Source organism: Tamandua tetradactyla, chromosome 5 (assembly GCF_023851605.1).
Source record: "Tamandua tetradactyla isolate mTamTet1 chromosome 5, mTamTet1.pri, whole genome shotgun sequence".
Lineage (NCBI taxonomy): Eukaryota > Metazoa > Chordata > Mammalia > Pilosa > Myrmecophagidae > Tamandua > Tamandua tetradactyla.
In genome coordinates this window covers 24480705-24493976 of record NC_135331.1, presented here as the reverse complement: position 1 = coordinate 24493976, position 13272 = coordinate 24480705, and the positions used below count along the sequence as shown (strand labels likewise).

At 43.5% G+C, this 13272-nt stretch overlaps 1 protein-coding gene across 3 annotated transcripts in view; it reads left to right on the top strand.

Annotated features, from left to right (window-relative positions):
• LOC143683793 (TRAF3-interacting protein 1-like) overlaps nt 1–13272 on the top strand; it is a 172973-nt gene that overhangs the window by 77441 nt on the left and 82260 nt on the right. The window lies entirely within an intron of this gene.

Below are 13272 nucleotides of genomic sequence, written 5' to 3'. Positions count from 1 at the left end.
GTTGATAATGGGGTCATAAAACTAGTAATTTTACAGTTTGCATTCTTTTTCTAATATATGCGGTAAGGCAATTTATGATACAAGAACCAATCAGTAGCCCCAGCAGGATGAAGACTACTGGTCCTACCACAGCAGAAAGCAGAGTTGTAAGCCATGGGGACCAGGTGAATAAACTTTCATACCAGTTGGTTTCAGTTTTTCGGTGTTGCTCCTGCTTTCATAACCTGCCACAGACTAGGGATAGACTATAAGTTGGTGAGGGTTTTTTCTCATGACCCCCACCAGGGATATCAGGAGGACCCAGAGGGGTTTCTGGAAAGTCTTATCTTTAGTGGATCCTCCGTTCGCTGAATGGTCCATTTTCCAGGCAGCTGGTCCGGGGCAGCTTTCTTGACCTGGGTGTGATGAATTCAGGGTCGTTTTCCCGCAACTTTTATTGTTGTCAGAGTTGTGAGGATTACTGGCAGGGGTCCCATTCACCAGGCCTCCAAGGTGGCTGGCTGAAGCCTTTCAATCCAGACCAGGTCTCTGGGCTGCACCTGAAATAGATCTTTGTTAGGGGCAGGATTTGTTGGTCCCGAATAGTCTGCCTTCACCAGTTCCCGGGTGTGCTGGGTGGCAGATCGCAGGGCCTGTAATGATTTTAGAAGAGAATGGTTATTTAATTCAGCTATTTTCTCTTCTCCCAACTTAGGAATTTGTGGGGGTGGTCACCTAAACATGATTTCATACGGGGTAATTCCCTTAACATAGGGAGTACATCCAGTCCTTTGGAGGGCAAATGGAAGGAGACTCACCCAGTTTTCGCCAATCTCAAGCTTTAGTTTATTCAAAGTTTCTTCTAGTGTTTTATTTTTTTTTAACTTGCCCTGAACTCTGTGGCTTATAAATATAATGTAATTTCTGTTTGATATTTAATATTTTTGCTAACAATTAGGTAATTTGGGCGATGAACGCTGGCCCACTGTTGGACCCCATTGCAGTCGGGAGGCCAAATCTGGGGACAATTTCGGAAACTAGCTTTTTTACTACTATCTGTGCTGTCTCAGTTTTGGTAGGAAATGCCTTTATTTATCCAGAGAATGTGTCAATGAAAACCAGGAAGTATTTGTATCCATATGGGCCAGGTATTATTTCCGTGAAGTTTGTTTTCCACTGCTCCCCTGGGGCTTGTCCTCTTAGCCTGGTTGCTTGGGGTATCTCCTTTCTCTGCCTGGGATTTCCTGGGTGCAGATGTAGCATCTCGATGACACCTGCCGGGCATGGTGCTGCAAATGGGGAATGTAGTAGTCCCTCTGCAAGAGTTCAGTTAGTTGTGTACTGCCAAGGTGTGTACTTTGGTGAACCTGAGCAATCAAATTGTACCCCAAATACTTTTGCGCTAGGATCCTCCCATCCGGGAGGATTTCCTAACCATCCAGATCTGTTTTAGTGCCTAGAGATTCTCCCAGTTTAATTTCTTCCACCATATATTTTGGAGGGCTCGGCAGCACTTGCCTCGGTAAAACCGGAAGTATCTGTAGCGTCCCCACTGGTTTTTGGGCAACTTCCTTTGCCATTTTATCAGCCAGGGCATTTCCTTTGGCAGTTTGGGTTTCGGCGGTCTGATGTCCTTTGCAGTGTGTAACGGCTGCTTTTTTTTGGTAAGCAGATAGCCTCTAGTAAGGCGAGTATTTCTGGTATGTTTTTTTATTTCCTTTCCTCCTGATGTTAAAAGTCTCCACTCCTGATATAGTGCCCCATGGATATGTGCAGTAGCAAAAGCGTATCTGCTGTCTGTGTAGATGTTGATTATCTTCCCTTTTCCTCACCGTAGGGCCTGAGTGAGGGCTATTAGTTCAGCTTTCTGGGCTGAAGTCCCATGCCCCGGAGCCTGAGCCCAAATGACCCGGTCCATGGTTACTACTGCCACTCCCGCACACCGGATTCCCTCTGAGACATAACTGCCTTTATCGGTATACAATTTTTTATCAGGATCTGGCCAGGGAATCTCAGTGAGGTCTGCTCTCAGGTTCTTGAGAGATTTTAAAAGTTCGCGACAGTCATGGATGGGCTCGGAAGGGTCATCATCCGGGAGCAAAGTGGCAGGGTTAAGGGTTGCTGTTTTTAGAAAATGGATTCTTGGGGGATCCAGTAGTAAAACCTGATATTGGGTAATCCGGGCTTGCTCCTGCTGCCCCCAGTTTTTAAGGTGACCCTGGGCTTCTGGGGAATCAACGGAGTGGAGCCCCGGCTCTTTCAATTTGCCTTTTCAACTAACACGGGGGCCACCTTCAGTCGTTTAGGTCCTCTTTTAGGAAATTCATTTTTCCAATGTCCGTTTTTTTGTAGTAGGCACATTGGTTCGCACCTAGGCCCAATTTCCTTCCTTGGTTTCCCCTCCTTTCCTTAGCAGATTTCTGTCAGCCTTTTTGATTCTCCTCTTCAGCTATTGCAGCTATTAAAATTCTAGCTGTTTTTTTTTGACTGCATGGTCCCTGGGTCATCTCTGTTATTGAAGGTTTTCTGGGCTATTTCTACGAGCTCGAACAGCACCTTTCCCTCAAATCCTTCCAATTTTTGTAATTTTTCCTTATATATGGGACCGACTGGGTAATAAATGCTACATATACAGATATATATAGCTCGCTTGTTTTTAGGCACCTCTGAATCTTTGGGGGTGTACAAGCAGTATGCCTCAAGGAGGCGTTCAAGGAAAGCGACCAGAGATTCGTCCAGCTTCTGTATGGTTTCGCTTACCCGAGATAAGTTGGTCGGCTCCCTGGCCACCGCTTGTATCCCCCGGAGCAGAGTTTGACGATACTGATTGAGAGCCTCCTTACCTCTATCAATGTTGGGGTCCCATCCCGGATGGGTGGAAGGGAACACAACCTCTAATCAGGTTGGCTCGGCAGTAGGCTTTCCGTCAGGTCCAAGAATTAATTTCCTCTCCTCTTGCCCAGGTCTTGTTCCTTGGAGGTGAAAAGAGTCTGGAGGAGCTGTTGGCAGTCATCTCAGGTGGGCTGGTGGGTTAAAAAGACAGTCTCCAAGAGGGAGATGAGTCCTTGGGGTTTTTTGGAGAAAGAGGGGTTCTAATTTTTTTGGTTATATAGATCACTGGAGGAAAAGGGGACATAGTCCATGAAAGGTGGGCGGTCATCCCCCAGGGCAGGGCCAGCCTGTCTCAAGGGTAAATTGGGGTCCCAGAAGAATCTGGTGACTGTTCACCAGAGGAGGGGTGGTAAGCAGAGCTACTGCTGCTGTGAGGGGGCTGTATGTCACCTCCTGGCTATCAGAGGGGCTGATCGCTGCCTCTCGGCTGCTTCTCCCCTCTGGTCTCAGAGGGGGCAGAGGGGCTATTTGATATGGGGGAGTGTCCATTAAGAGCGGATCCTCTGGTGGTCCCGTCAGTACTAGGACCCTATTAATCTTTTCTTAGTGTTTTTCAGTACGAGGGCTGTTTTGGCTTTGGGAGCGTCTTCCTTTTTGGGACTCCAGGCAAGACCGTAACCACTAGGGTATTTCTGTTAAAATTTCAATTTAAATTAGTATACAGGGGATTTGGTCAGAGTGACCAGGGTTACCAAAGACAATTTTCTGAACCTTATATGCTAAATTGAGGTCTGTAGTACCTTCTTGGAGGCCATCCAATTCTAAAGGTCGGCCACTCCCGTGAGCAAAAAAGCTCAATGTGGAAACCATCTAAGGAGGTTCCGTAATCCTTTGCCTTCCACTGGAAGTCCTGGAAATTCTTAAGAAAACATTTAAGAGGGGTGCACGGGGAAGACTTAGACTGGCCCATAGTAGCGACAGGGAGGAGAGTAGTGGGGAGAGGGAGACACAAAATACCATACACCGGCACCAACAACAGGACAAACAGACCAAATCAGACAGCAATGATCCTGAGCAACGTCTTGCTGCGGGACGTGACCACGGAAGTAACACTGTGTGCAGCCTTCCAGGTGGTCCCCAAATGGATCCACACAAATATTATACTCACTGATGAGATTTCCAGAAACGAATGACTCCACCAATATTTGTATAATTTTGGAGAGTCCTGGGGAGTTGGCCTGGTTCCCGGTTCTTACCTGGGGTAGAGGAACGTCTTTCCGAGGCCTTCCTCTAGGTCGGACCCCGGTTGCAGGGGTGACTCCCCAGACCTGTGGCCACCAAATGTCCCGTTAGGGATGATCTCGCTGGGGCCTCCAAATGTAGTGTGGCACACCAGCAGAAAGACCACACAATATACAATTGCAAACCAATTAGGAGTCTTTTATTAGCCGGCTGGCATCTGCCCTCTGTCCCCACTACCGGGGTATCAGAGTGTAGCCCCCAGCCTGATTTTGTGCAGGCTTTTAAAGGTATAAATCACATCCTGAGGTTTTTGAAGCAAGTAAGCAAGCAAGCAAGTACAGAAGCGGAAAAGGAGTGGTTAGCTCTTTTGCAATAACAGGATGCTTGCTGGGTTTTGTGACCCTGATTTTAGCTAAGTTTTTAGCAATAGAAAATTTTCTCAACCCCTTCACACTGGGACTCCTGAGCCTTGCTGTGGGCAGTGTGAGCATGCAGAATCTAGCTAGCCCCTGTTCCCCCGTATCAGTAGCGTCATGCAGCCCAGGCTGCAGAGCTGTGGGCTCTGGCCCCAGTTTTCCCCCCAACTTAGACACTGCATACTCTGCCCAACAGAGTGTACTGCCCCAGAGCCTGGTGCTCACCTCCCAGGCCCAGGTCCAGCTGCGTAGTGGAGAGGTAGTAAAACTTGCTCAGTTGGCTTTGAAGCAGGGACACAAAACTGAGTTGCTCAACCAGAGGCACCTGTGAAGTTGCAATTTCAGGGAGAAAAAGTTCATCTTGTCACATAATCTGCTACAAAAGCTCACTGCAGATCAGCTTCTACAGTTCTCAGGCTGTGTTCTTCAGGCTATGGTGATTGAGACTGGGTCCCAGGCAGGGGCAACGCACAGCACTCTATGCACCCTGGGAAGCAAGACCTTGGACAGTTCCCTGAGCCCTGCACCTATGGCCCCAGCAACTGTGGATCTGTATCATGTTGTGGTTCACACAGTGCCTGCAGGAGACCCCAGCATGGCCTCCAAACTGCCCCTCCTGTGGAAGAGCCCCTGCAGGATGAGAAAGACTCTTGAAAGAGCAATTAGATCTGATCTGTGGTGACCAGTTCTCTTTTAGCATTCCAGTTTATAGTAGAAGTTGATTAGGGTGTTTTCCCCCTGCTTGGAAATGGCAGTGATTTGGAAGAGGTCTGGGCCATTGGAGTGTTAGACTTCATCCTCAACAAGCAAGAGTCATCTGATTCTGACAGTGTAAGGAATCCCTTACACTTCAAGGAATCCCTTGAAGATGTCATTGATGGATGGCATATGTGATCCTAGAAGTGATGGCAGTTCCTCTGTCTTTGTTGGTGGATAGACAACCCCCCTTGTACAACTTCAGGATGGCAATATTCAGCATGGCTTGAGAGAGAACAGGGCTCCCTATTTCTGCAGTTCCATCAGATGACAGGGTTGTAATCTTTGCAGTTTCCTGAGCTGAGGTTGGTCCAGTTTGATTCAGGAAAAATAGAAGCTTGAGCTATGTTATTGCATAAGTTGAAATCTGAAGGATGTCAAGTGCTCATTTTATCACAGATGGTTCTTCTGTTAGACATTTTAGAAATCTTCTTGAACTTCTGTTATCTCACCTACATAAGAATTGATGAAAATGCCAATGGTGAACAGTGGCAGGAACTAATGAAGTATTTTTAACAGAGACCGGAGGGTTTTCTGTGCCCTCCTTTTCACTAATTGTTGATGTACAGGTGTGAACCTTGTGAATGTGAAATGGTTGTGTTCTGTGAGAATGACCTGAAACCAAAGATGGATGCCAAGGCCAAAGAGTGTGCAGTGGGATCAGGAGTTACAAGAATGTCCACATCTATGGACTTGTGAGTGCCAACTCCATTGAATAGAAACTTTTTGAAGAATGTCACTGAAGCCTTCATATGAGAAGTCATTGCCCAGAGAATCGACTATGCCATGGCCTTCCTGACACAGCAGAACATCCAAGTTCTCTGAGGTTTACTTTTCCACAGGTGCTGGCTTCTCAGTGAGAGCAGCAAAATTTGTTGTCCTCTCTTAGGAAGCATCTGCTACAAAATCCATTGTACTCAAAATCACAAGAACTTTTATAGAGGCCCCTTGGAGTATTAAATATATTGCGGATGATGCACAAGTCTGCACAGTTGAGCCAGTATTTGAATGAATTGTGGCTATTGTATCATCATACTTAGATAGGCAAATCGCAATTTAGTGAAGAGCCCTCACAGTTAGAGAAATTAGCTCACTTGATAGAACAGCTGATACCAATTGAAAACTATGTTAAATTACCTGGAATCAGCGTATTTCCACCGACCAAGATAAAGAAACAGTAAGGATGGGTCATGACTTCAGTGAAGGAGTGGGAGCCCTGGAACTCAGTGCTCTTTCAGAAGTGGAAGACCCATGCGGTGGTGTAGAAGGAGAGACTCCGCACATATGCCAGAGATTACTTATACCAAATGGAGTATGCCTATGCAGATGCGGATTCGCAGAGAGGAATTATGGCACTGTGGGCCTTACCCACTCACTCTCAGAATGACAGTGATGTCTGTTTGACTCAGTCATGTCTCTCATCTAGAAGACCACTCTATTCCAAATCTAAACAGCCTCCCATGTTTGTGAAGAAAATGCTTAAGCAACACAAGTAAGACCTCTCAACTACAGGTTGGAAAAAGAAGTAGCATCTGGAGAGACAGTCATTCTTCCTTAATCATTCCTTGACCAAGCCATGCTAGATATGTTAAAAATGCAAAGATAAGGAATGGAGCAGATCAAGAATATCTTGTTGCAGCAGTAAACTCAGTTTGCCAAATCTTGGCTAACTTTTGCCAAACCAGCAGCCAGGTCTCGTGAAGATACCCCTGAGTGACTCATCAGTGAAGAATGACACTCCTTCAGGCTGTAAGAGAATTCTTGGAGCTTCCTCTAAGCGTAACAATTGTGTCAGATACAGTCATATCTAATTGGGACCTTATGAGTGATTTTGTAATACAGCCAAATTTCCCACTTTTCTAAATAGCACGTGTATTGCTATGGGAACATCAACATTCAGAGGGAAGAAGAAAAGAAAAAAAACATTCATTCTCTCCATACCAGCTAGCTCTGTTCCCAGGATGAGAATGCTGCACACACCCAGCTGTGCACACATCACTTTGAGCTAATGAAGGTGATTGTCAGAAATGCAATTCCACTAGTAAAACTTGTGCTTGGCTTGAATCTCTTTCAGAAAATCCCAAGCATGACATCATGTTGGCCGAAAGTGGAATCAACTATGTCAAGCCATTGCTTCCTAATCAGGTTGTCTCTTTGTGCAGAACCAGTTGTGAAGGAGAAAAGGGCTTTTGGCTGGCCAGCAGAAAATCCAGGAGACCACAGGCACTGCCTCCCTAGCAGCAGAACCAACTGCCACCACAGTAGCTGCTGCCACCACCACTGCCACAGCCCCAGCAGGCAGCTGGGCTTAATGCCTCTATCCTAGATCCAGGCCCAGCCTGTGGCCCAGCCTCAGCTGTAAACCCAGCGTCAGGCCCAGGTCAACCAGCCTTAGCCAAAGTTGAAACGTGCAGTAACTACAGTGAGCAGTGCTTGCAGGAGCCATTAAAATTGGGGCAAGCGCTACGGCAGGCACAATGAGTGGCTGTGTCATAAACATCAGTTACATGACTCCCCAGGTATCAGCTTCCAGTCTTTTAACAAACCCCTTTTCCAGTGGTGCCTGAAGTTTTAACCACATCTAGACTTCTGCTCTTGTCAGGGAAGTTGGCCCCAAGCCACCACCATGCCCAATCTCTGTGTCTATGACAATGACTCTTGGTTTCCTGGTGGCCACTTCTTTGACAGCCTCAGCAGTGGTCATCACCATCCTGACATCAGTAGAAGCCCAGTGCTCTTCATTGGTGCAAGTGCCCCAAATGTCAGGGGTTCAGCTCCCTGAAAAAAGCAATCACACCAGCTCATTTCCAGCTTTTCAAGCAGCAGCAGCAAAGCTCTCTGTTGCAGGGTCTGTAGGATCCACAGATACAGGTCCAGGCTCAGCCTCTAGCATAGATCATAGGTGTCAGTATGCTTATCTTGGAACACATCATCAAAATGCAGAAGCAGAAACTAAAGCTGCCCCCACAGCTCCACTGACACAGGCTTGAGGGCATCCTAATGCCCCAAGTGCTCTCCACCAGCTCCCACAGCAGCAGAGCCCCCAGCTCACCATGGTCATAGCCCGCAGGCCCAGAGCCTTGCTGACAGATACCACCCTTGCCAACTTATAGGTGGCCCAGGTCACCTACAACCCCATATCCCAACCGTCAGTGCCAGGGCAAATACAAACTCAGATGCCCCAGGTTGTTCAGGTGGTCCTGGTGAAGCGGCCCATGGCGTCTGTCCCTATGGTCATGGTTGTCTTGAAGAGCATCTTCAGCAGCATGAAGGCAGCCAGCTGAAGGTCTGGACCTGGTGATGAGGCCTGAAGAAACTTCCTCAGCCCAGTCTGCCTTGCAAGAACAATGAACACATGCAAAGCATTGGGCCTGGGCATCTGGTACTTTGTTGATGTTTGCAAGATAAACATCAGTTACATGACTCCCACTGGGACTGCTTGCCCATGCTCTGGCTGTTACCTTCTCTTTGGTTGGGTCAGAAATGACCTCAGTCTCAGACTTGGGGCTGGACCTCTCCTCAGTGTCTTAGACCATGATGTACTGGTTGGGAATGAGTCCACTGATGCCATTTTGCTGACCTTCCTACCAGTCATTGGAAGCTCACTGGTAAAGCAGCAGGGCCCACATAGTCAAAATAGGCAATGGCCCCGATAGGTTAACACTCAGCATCGCTTGTGTTGTGCTGTGTGTTCACATCCTGCGTGGAGCCTTCACCTGTGGTCATCTCTCCTTTATGGCTGTAACAGTAAATCTCCATGATTCCTTTGCTGCTCTAGATGGTGTCCTCCAGCTCCTTGGGGTTTGGGAAGGTGTTCTCATGCTGGATAATGATGGTTTTAATCAGCATATTCATATGGACTTGGCAGGACTCCTGCTTGGCACTCAGACACTGACATCAGGGAGGGCCCAAATCAGATGGCAAGGTTGTGGGGGTCCATCATGTTATCTTCAATGAACTGTGATAAATGATGGAGAAAAGCAGAGGGTATCTCATGTTAATCACAGTGGTTTTGGGCGTGATCAAGGAGACTTTTCAGATGTGCAGATCTCCCTCATGCAGTTTGTCCTTTGTGAAAAAGGTTTAAGGTCAAGGAAGTTGTCCTTGGGGAAAAGGGGATGTTCCAGCACCTGGAAGTAATGCTTCAGGACACCAGATATGGACTCCATATCATGGTCACTCTGGTCCCCAGCCATAGGGTCCTCTCCGCTATTAGAGACATTTTTTTATATTATTCACTTCCACCTGGTATATGGACATGCAGAAAATTCTGTATTCAATATTCTCAGGAATTCTTCCTTTTTAAAAACATTTATTTTTGCATGAGAAGTCTAGGTTAACTTTAAAATTCCATGATTACTTCCTTCTAGTATATATATTTTTTTTATTAATTAAAAAAAATTAACTAACACAACATTTAGAAATCATTCTATTCTACATATGCAATCAGTAATTCTTAATATCATCACATAGATGTATAATCATCATTTCTTAGTACATATGCATTGATTTAGAAAAAGAAATAGCAAGACAACAGAAAAAAATAAAATGATAATATAGAGAAAAAATAAAAATAAAAACTACAAAAATATATAAGAAAAAAAAAGAACTATAGCTCAGATGCAGCTTCATTCAGTGTTTTAACATAATTACATTACAATTAGGTAGTATTGTGCTGTCCGTTTTTTTTTTTTTTTAGAAATCATACCATTCTACATATGCAATCAGTAATTCTTAACATCATCACACAGATGCATGATCATTGTTTCTTAGTACATTTGCATCGGTTTAGAAGAACTAGCAATATAACCGAAAAAGATATAGAATGTTAATATAGAGAAAAAAAATAAAAGTAATAATAGTAAGAACAAAACAAAACAAAACAAAACAAAAACCTATAGCTCGGATGCAGCTTCATTCAGTGTTTTAACATGATTACTTTACAATTAGGTATTATCGTGCTGTCCATTTTTGAGTTTTTGTATCTAGTCCTGTTGCACAGTCTGTATCCCATCAGTTCCAATTACCCATTATCTTACCCTGTTTCTAACTCCTGCTGGACTCTGTTACTAATGACATATTCCAAGTTTATTCTCGAGTGTTGATTCACATCATTGGGACCATACAGTATTTGTCTTTTAGATTTTGGCTAGACTCACTCAGCATAATGTTCTCTAGGTCCATCCGTGTTATTACATGCTTCATAAGTTTATCCTGCCTTAAAGCTGCATAATATTCCATCGTATGTATATACCACAGTTTGTTTAGCCACTCATCTGTTGATGGACATTTTGGCTGTTTCCATCTCTTCGCAATTGTAAATAACACTGCTATAAACATTGGTGTGCAAATGTCCGTTTGAGTTTTTGCCCTTAATTCCTTTGAGTAGATTCCCAGCAATGGTATTGCTGGGTCATATGGCAATTCTATATTCAGCTTTTTGAGGAACCGCCAAACTGCCTTCTACAGTGGTTGCACCATTTGACATTCCCACCAACAGTGGATAAGTGTGCCTCTTTCACCGCATCCTCTCCAGCACTTGTCATTTTCTGTTTTGTTGATAATGGCCATTCTGGTGGGTGTGAGATGATATCTCATTGTGGTTTTGATTTGCATTTCTCTAATGGCCAGGGACATTGAGCATCTCTTCATGTGCCTTTTGGCCGTTTGTATTTCCTCCTCTGAGAGGTGTCTATTCAAGTCTTTTTCCCATTTTGTAATTGGGTTGGCTGTCTTTTTGTTGTTGAGTTGAACAATCTCATTATAAATTCTGGATACTAGACCTTTATCTGATATGTCGTTTCCAAATATTGATTCCCATTGTGTAGGTTGTCTTTCTACTTTCTTGATGAAGTTCTTTGATGCACAAAAGTGTTTAATTTTGAGGAGTTCCCATTTATTTATTTCCTTCTTCAGTGCTCTTGCTTTAGGTCTAAGGTCCATAAAACTGCCTCCAATTGTAAGTTTCGTAAGATATCTCCCTACAGTTTCCTCTAACTGTTTTATGGTCTTAGACCTAATGTTTAGATCTTTGATCCATTTTGAGTTAACTTTTGTATAGGGTGTGAGATATGGGTCTTCTTTCATTCTTTTGCATATGAATATCCAGTTCTCTAGGCACCATTTGTTGAAGAGACTGTTCTGTCCCAGGTGAGTTGGCTTGACTGCCTTATCAAAGATCAAATGTCCATAGATGAGAGGGTCTATATCTGAGCACTCTATTCAATTCCATTGGTCGATATATCTATCTTTATGCCAATACCATGCTGTTTTGACCACTGTGGCTTCATAATATGCCTTAAAGTCAGGCAGTGCAAGACCTCCAGCTTCGTTTTTTTCCCTCAAGATGTTTTTAGCAATTCGGGGCACCCTGCCCTTCCAGATAAATTTGCTTATTGGTTTTTCTATTTCTGAAAAATAAGTTGTTGGGATTTTGATTGGCATTGCGTTGAATCTGTAAATCAGTTTAGGTAGGATTGACATCTTAACTACATTTAGTCTTCCAATCCATGAACACGGTATGCCCTTCCATCTATTTAGGTCTTCTGTGATTTCTTTTAGCAGTTTTTTGTAGTTTTCTTTATATAGGTTTTTTGTCTCTTTAGTTAAATTTATTCCTAGGTATTTTATTCTTTTAGTTGCAATTGTAAATGGGATTCGTTTCTTGATTTCCCCCTCCGCTTGTTCATTGCTAGTGTATAGAAATGCTACAGATTTTTGAATGTTGATCTTGTAACCTGCTACTTTGCTGTACTCATTTGTTAGCTCTAGTAGTTTTGTTGTGGATTTTTCTGGGTTTTTGACATATAGTATCATATCATCTGCAAACAGTGATAGTTTTACTTCTTCCTTTCCTATTTTGATGCCTTGTATTTCTTTTTCTTGTCGAATTGCTCTGGCTAGAACTACCAACACAATGTTGAATAATAGTGGTGATAGTGGACATCCTTGCCTTGTTCCTGATCTTAGGGGGAATGTTCATTTTAAGGAATCATTTTAAGGAAGTTCTCTGTATTCCTATCCTTTGAAGTGTTTTCAACAGGAAAGGATGTTGAATCTTGTCAAATGCCTTCTTTGTGCATCAATTGAGATGATCATGTGATTTTTCTGCTTTGATTTGTTGATGTGGTGTATTACATTAACTGATTTTCTTATGTTGAACCATCCTTGCATACCTGGGATGAATCCTACTTGGTCATGATGTATAATTCTTTTAATGTGTTGTTGGATACGATTTGCTAAAATTTTATTGAGGATTTTTGCATCTATATTCATTAGAGAGATTGGCCTGTAGTTTTCTTTTTTTGTAATATCTTTGCCTGGTTTTGGTATGAGGGTGATGTTTGCTTCATAGAATGAATTAGGTAGTTTTCCCTCCACTTCGATTTTTTTGAAGAGTTTGAGGAGAGTTGGTACTAATTCTTTCTGGAATGTTTGATAGAATTCAGATGTGAAGCCGTTCTGTCCTGGACTTTTCTTTTTAGGAAGCTTTTGAATGACTGATTCAATTTCTTTACTTGTGATTGGTTTGTTGAGGTCATCTATGTCTTCTTGAGTCAAAGTTGGTTGCTCATGTCTTTCCAGGAACCCGTCCATTTCCTCTAAATTGTTGTATTTATTCGCATAAAGTTGTTCATAGTATCCTGTTATTACCTCCTTTATTTCTGTGTCAGTAGTTATGTCTCCTCTTCCATTTCTGATCTTATTTATTTGCATCCTCTCTCTTCTTCTTTTTGTCAGTCTTGCTAAGGGCCCATCAATCTTATTGATTTTCTCATAGAACCGACTTCTGGCCTTATTGATTTTCTCTATTGTTTTCATGTTTTCAATTTCATTTATTTCTGCTCTAATCTTTGTTATTTCTTTGCTTTTGCTTGCTTTGGGATTAGTTCGCTGTTCTTTCTACAGTTCTTCCAAATGGATAGTTAATTCCTGAATTTTTGCCTTTTCTTCTTTTCTGATATAGGCATTTAGGGCAATAAATTTCCCTCTTAACACTGCCTTTGCTGCGTCCCATAAGTTTTGATATGTTGTGTTTTCATTTTCA